The following is a 6,000-nucleotide window of genomic DNA, read 5'->3' as shown; positions in this document are numbered from 1 at the left end:
CTCTATGGTATTCTGTTATGGCAGCCTGAGCAGACAAAGACAGGTGCTGTATATTTCAATTTGTCCCATTACTAATGATATTGGATCACTAAATGAAAGTGGTGTCTGCTAGGCTGTTCCTGTATTTTATCTATGTTTATTTTCTTTTCTAATTAATAACTTTAATGGGGAAGTAATCTGAAACTAGGTAAATGTCCTGTTACTAATGAAACTCAATTGATTCATTTATTTACTGGTTACAGAATCAAGGTTTCCTATTTTATCCAATGGTTTGTAATCTGCTACTATTATATTGTCTGCTATTTGACTATTGGGAGCCTATTCAAACGTTTGTTTTTTCTGACTTTTCCCCGTATTCTTTGAGCACTTTTTTTTGCTTTCTGGCACCATAAGATACTCCGTGCTCATCTTGTATTATCCCTGCCCCAGCCCAGCCATTTCTCTCAAATGGTATTTAGAAGCCCGTTCCTGGACACCATGTGACCCCATTACTATTGGTAAGGTGATATACATCTCAGAGAGAGTATAATATTAACTTGTTTTGTTTTTCTGGTGGGAGAAGTAGGGGATCAAGGCAAGGAGAGTGAAGACATTAAATTTAAAAAAGGATTTTAATACAGGAGAAGAGGCTCACATGCCATAAACATGATGTCAGGCAAAAACTAAAGACAATCAGTGGGGGAACCCCTGTAAAAGCCAGGTCCAATAGTGGGAAGGGAATACTCCCTGATTTTGATTTTAGTTTTCTGTGCTACAGTTCCATTATTCTTAGGCACCAGGGAATCCTCATATGAACCCTGTTCTGAAAAACAAAACAAGAGTACTGTGCCCAAGCTTTGCATGTAGCGAGAAGCAGACAAGAAAGAGTGGAAGCAGCATGGAGAAACAGTTAACAAAGGGCCAGTTGTGAAAGGTGGAAAGACTCAGAGCTGTACAGAAAACAAAATGACAAATGACAACCAGGAAAGTGAAAGCATTCTTAGAGAATCTGAGAAATACTTGAGGTCAAAATTTCTAATTGTAAGAAACAATTTGTTAATCATATATCAAAATATGCCAAATTTCATTAGGAATCAGGGATTCAAGTTAAAGCCACAATGAAATACTATTTTATTCCTTCTGATTGGTAGTAATTTAAAAGACTGACAATACCAAGAGATGACAATGATATGAAACACCAGGAACTTTTATTTACTTATTTTTAAGACTTTATTTATTTGGGAGAGAGAGAGCACGAGCAGGGAGGAGGGGCTGAGGGAGAGGAGAAGCAGACTCCCCACTGAACAAGGAGCCTGACGTAGGGCTGGATCCCAGGACCCTGGGATGATGACCTGAGCCGAGGGCAGACGCTTAACCGACTGACCCACCCAGGCGCCCCAAAACACCAGGAACTTTAAAATACTGCCAGTAGTATTTGGCATTATTTAGTAAAGTTGAGGATGTGCATACCAATGACCTATTTCTCTGTGGCATACCCTGGAGAAAGTCTTTTCTAATTTTTTTAAAAAGATGTTATTTATTTATTCGACAGAGAGAGCAGGAGAGCACAAGTGGAGGGAGAAGCAGGCTCCCCACGGAGCAGGGAGCCTGACGCCGGGCTCGATCCTAGGACCCTAGGATCATGACCCAAGTCAAAGGCAGACGCTTAACCATTTGAGCCACCCAGGCGCCCCAAAAGTCCTTTAAAAATACATCTGTTTACATATACAATAATGTTCAGGACAGCATTGTTCGTAATAGAAGACCGAAATAGCCCAAATGTTCTTTTACAGAAGAACAGATGAATGAATATGGTAGTCACACTAGTGGAATATTATACAGCAATAAAAATAATGTAGAGCTATATGCATCAACTTGGATGTGTATCACAAATGAGATGTCTACTGAAAAGTTGTAGAAAAATGTGAAACAAAAACATCCTTACATCCACGCAAGAAGAATCCTTCTTTATTTGGATAATAAAAAATATGATAATCCCAGAAAGCTAGGAAACTTGGAGACATACACAAATATGCCATAAGATTATAGTTGATTTTTATTTTTTTTTCCTTTTTTTTTTTTTTTTGTCCTGGCCCTCAACTCCACAGAGAGCATTCTCTCAGCGGTGATAACCTTGGCCACACATTGTCATCTGTTGGTCTTCCTCCATGCTTTAGTCAAGCAGTGATACAACTACTTAAAGTTGGCAACCCTAGCCTTGCAGAATGTTTTTGACAACTCCCTAGTTCAGATGCTTGCCACATTACAGCTGTCCCTCTGTGAAAAGCAGAGGGACAGTTGACCACTTACTTTATGAGGTGCCTGCCTGGATAAAGTCACATGTGGCCATAAACGTTTCAAAAGTTCAGTGTCTTTCTGATCACAATCATCTTCCTACTGGTCTCCGTGGGATGGTCCTTGTTAACTATATCTGCATTACAGAAGTTGGCCAAGGATCTACTAAGCCACGGACAGAGAGAAGCAAAGACTTGGGAACAAACAGGTCCCACCTGGTGGTGCAGGAATTCTCTTTGGGATAGTTACCTCCAACTAACTCTCACCTAGAACAGCTACTTCCTTGGTCAGACCAATTTCCTTATCTTTATCTTGTTCTTAACATTGTTACACCCATACTCCAGTCTCTCATCTAAGCTGGAGGAACAAGGACCTTAACTGTGCACTAAAGAAGATTTTAGGAGGCCGAGGAGACATGTAACTAGGGTTACAGAGAAGCACTGCTCTGCCATTGTTTTGCCCCCCCCCCCCCCCCCGCCCAAAATCAGACTCTTCTGTCTCTCCTTCCTCTCAGTGTAGTGGTCTAGTTACAATGCCCTGCGAATAGAGAGGCATCAAGAAACCTTAAAAAGTTCATGACACTAGGAGCCAAGAGCCTTGGGCATTTTGGTATACTGTGCAAAGGAGATATGATAGCCAATGGATCTAGTCTCTCCAGCACTCCCTTTCATCATATGTAAAATGAATAGAATACCCAGCAGGAACATTGTAAGGATCAAATAGTTATATAATGTATGTGGGAGTATCTAGTGAAAACTGTTCATGTTGTTTTTAATCAAAGTGGAAAGTTTTCCTAGGGAAGTTTATCAGTCTATTTCACATCCCACCTCCCTCCATTTATATCCTGATGGAGGGCTACTCCTTCATTGTGTAAGTAGTGTCTTCATAAATGATGAATGGATAAAGGGGCCAGAAAATGCAGACAGCTCACTATTCTTACGCTCACACTCAGCATCCAATCTATCATCTCCCTCTTTAAAACAAATCCAGAATATTCCACTCTAGAAGAATACAAAAACGTATGTGAAAATTAGGAAGGTGTTTCGCTGTACATCAAAGAAGAAATGATTGAAGATTGAATATGGTGCATAACTGAACGCAACAGCTTTTAAAAAAAGAAGTCATACTGAAACAAAAACGTTAAGATAAATAGGCAAAATTGCACGTGAAGCTACAAAAAGATACACAAGAAAGTTATTTCCTATGGAAAGAGTGCAGCTTGGGAAATAGGAATGGACAGAATGACTTTTAATATGAGATTGATTTGCGGTACTCATGAAATTTTGAAAAATGAAACAGGGAAAAAAACATTGGGTTGGAAGCGAGTTCTAGCCCTACTTCTGTCATGACAGTCACTTAAAAACAGTCTTGGTTTCCTCTTCCGGAGGATGAAAAAGGTAATACTACTGACTTCATAGGATTGTTGTTTGGATTACGTAATACGGACGTGTATACAACTGCGCCTAGCAAACCAACAGCGCGACGGTCTTTGACTACTGCCGCTATGACATCTGTAAAACCCTCGGAGCAACACCTGTATTGGAAGGAAAACCCATCCAAGTCAAGAAACAGAAGCGCCTGGCCAACAGAAGAGCAATAACCAACAGGAGAGAGTTAACGAACACCCATAGCCCGGACCCGGGTTCTCTGAAATACCCGGATTTGGCCCCAGGGCATGACTCCAAGAAGATCCTGTCGATTCATTGGTGAGGAGGGCTGTCGATTAGCGGAAGGCGGAAACCAGAGAAAGAGAAAGGTTCTTCAGGCTGGGCTTGCGTGCTCCGCCCCGCACGTTTCCGGCTGAGCCGTTGCGCATGCGTCACGGCGTCTGAACGGCCCGGCATGCCCCGCGGCAGCTTCCGACCCAGCGCGTTGGAGAAGATGGAGCTGTTGGTGAGTGACGCGTGTGAAGCTGACTTTTCCTGTTGGGAAGGCACCGAGCGCTACGGCTTCTCCCTCTACCCTGCAGCTGTGGTCTTCCGTCCCGGGACGCGAAGACACCGAGTGGCCGTGTGCCGAGACCTCGCCCCTCGGGGGTGGGGGTGGGGAGGAGGTGGCCGGCGCGCCACCTGTCCCCTACGCGGCACCCGTCCTCCTGCGGGGCACCCGTCCGTGCATTTCCCCCCGGAGAGACCTTTGAAAGGTTCCGAGCCTCCTGCCCTTGCGATTTACGCCGATGAAGCACTCATGCACTGAGGCCTGTTGTCTGGGAAGAGCACGCAGACCCTGCCCTTGTCCTCAAGAGAGCTCCCAAACGAGTGGAGAAGTCAACCCACCAGAAACATCTTGGTATTAGGTGGAGTTAGAGAAGGCGCTTTGCGAGAGAGTTAGAGACAGGGCCGAAGAGTTCAGAGCATTCGGAGGCTTCAAGAATGCGGTAGTGGTAGTGCCAGTACTCATCCTGTGGGGGTGCTTGCCTTTCGATGGTGCTCTCCTTCAGGACATAAAAGTTTCCTTCTTTCTACATTTCTAGGTTCAGGTGCCCTTCCTCCCCTGGCTGGGAGGGACAGAGACTTGCAGTCCCCTTGTATTCAGTGACTCGAACCCTGAGAAGAGTTTAGGTAGGAAAAGTTTGTGGGTCAGGGTATTAAGGCTTGAAAGCCCAGAGCCTGTTTGTTCCAGGACCTGAGACTGGATCACCTGTGCTGGTTGGAGAATATGCATAGAGTAGTGGGCAGTGAGTCCGGAGTGGTTGGTTGGGACTTGAATGCCAAGGACAGCCTTGTAAGCTTGGAGTTCTTGGCTTATTTCAGTGGCAACAGGAAGTCTCCAGGGCTTTGGAAAAGACTAGTTATACACTTGGATCAGATACATGGAAAGTCAGGAAGTCCAGATCTGCTCTGTAGGAAGACTAGGTGGAGAGATGAAGGCTTTTATAACAGCCTGGTCTAATGACATGTCCTTAGACAGGGGTTACTAACCAAGGAGGATTTTGCCCCCAAAAGGCATTTGGTAACAATGGAGTCAATTTTGTGGTCACACCTCAGAGGTGCTGCTGACATCTAGAGGGTGGAGGCCAGGGATGCAGTTACATGTCTCCTATCATGCACAGAGCGCCCCCCCCAATCCATCCACAATAAATACCTGTGTGGCCCAAGATATCAGTAGTGCTGAGTTTCAGCAATCCTGTTTAGAACGGTAGTGAAATGGAGGGAAGACAGATGTCAGAGACATATCAAACTGACCAGTTTCGTCTCCTTTGGTATTCTTCATGATGTCTAAGTACTTGACAACTAAGCAGTTAATCAGGTCTGATGACCTCAGTCTTGTTTGTATTTTCTAACCCATTCATTCACTTGCCAAATAGTTAAGTGCACCGAACAATATTGGAGGCACTATGATTCTGTCATGAACAAACCAATTCCTGCTCTCCAAGAGCCTTACGTTCTTGCAGGGGAATGACCTTGAATCTATAAGTACATGTCAGGTGGTGAGATACACCATGAAGAAATTCCTATAAGATGGAGTTTCTCTTACTATCATACACCTTTTACTCTGCACCTTCTAATTGCCAAGCACAGAGCTAGAGGGTTTACAAATAGCATTCTAATCTTTTTCTTATTCTTGCAATATAGGTACTGTTATCCTCAGATGTGAAAAAGAGACTCAGACAAGGTGCATAATTTGCCCCAAATCAGTTAGCATGGAGTGAAGCAGGGACTGGAAACCGGATCTACCTGTGGCCAAAGGCAGTGCTATTTCCATTAGGTGTCACCCTGTCATATA

Source organism: Ursus maritimus, unplaced genomic scaffold, assembly GCF_017311325.1.
Source record: "Ursus maritimus isolate PB19 unplaced genomic scaffold, ASM1731132v1 scaffold_2, whole genome shotgun sequence".
Classification (NCBI taxonomy): domain Eukaryota; kingdom Metazoa; phylum Chordata; class Mammalia; order Carnivora; family Ursidae; genus Ursus; species Ursus maritimus.
The sequence above is the reverse complement of the archived record's forward strand: the minus strand, read 5'-3'. Positions refer to the sequence as shown.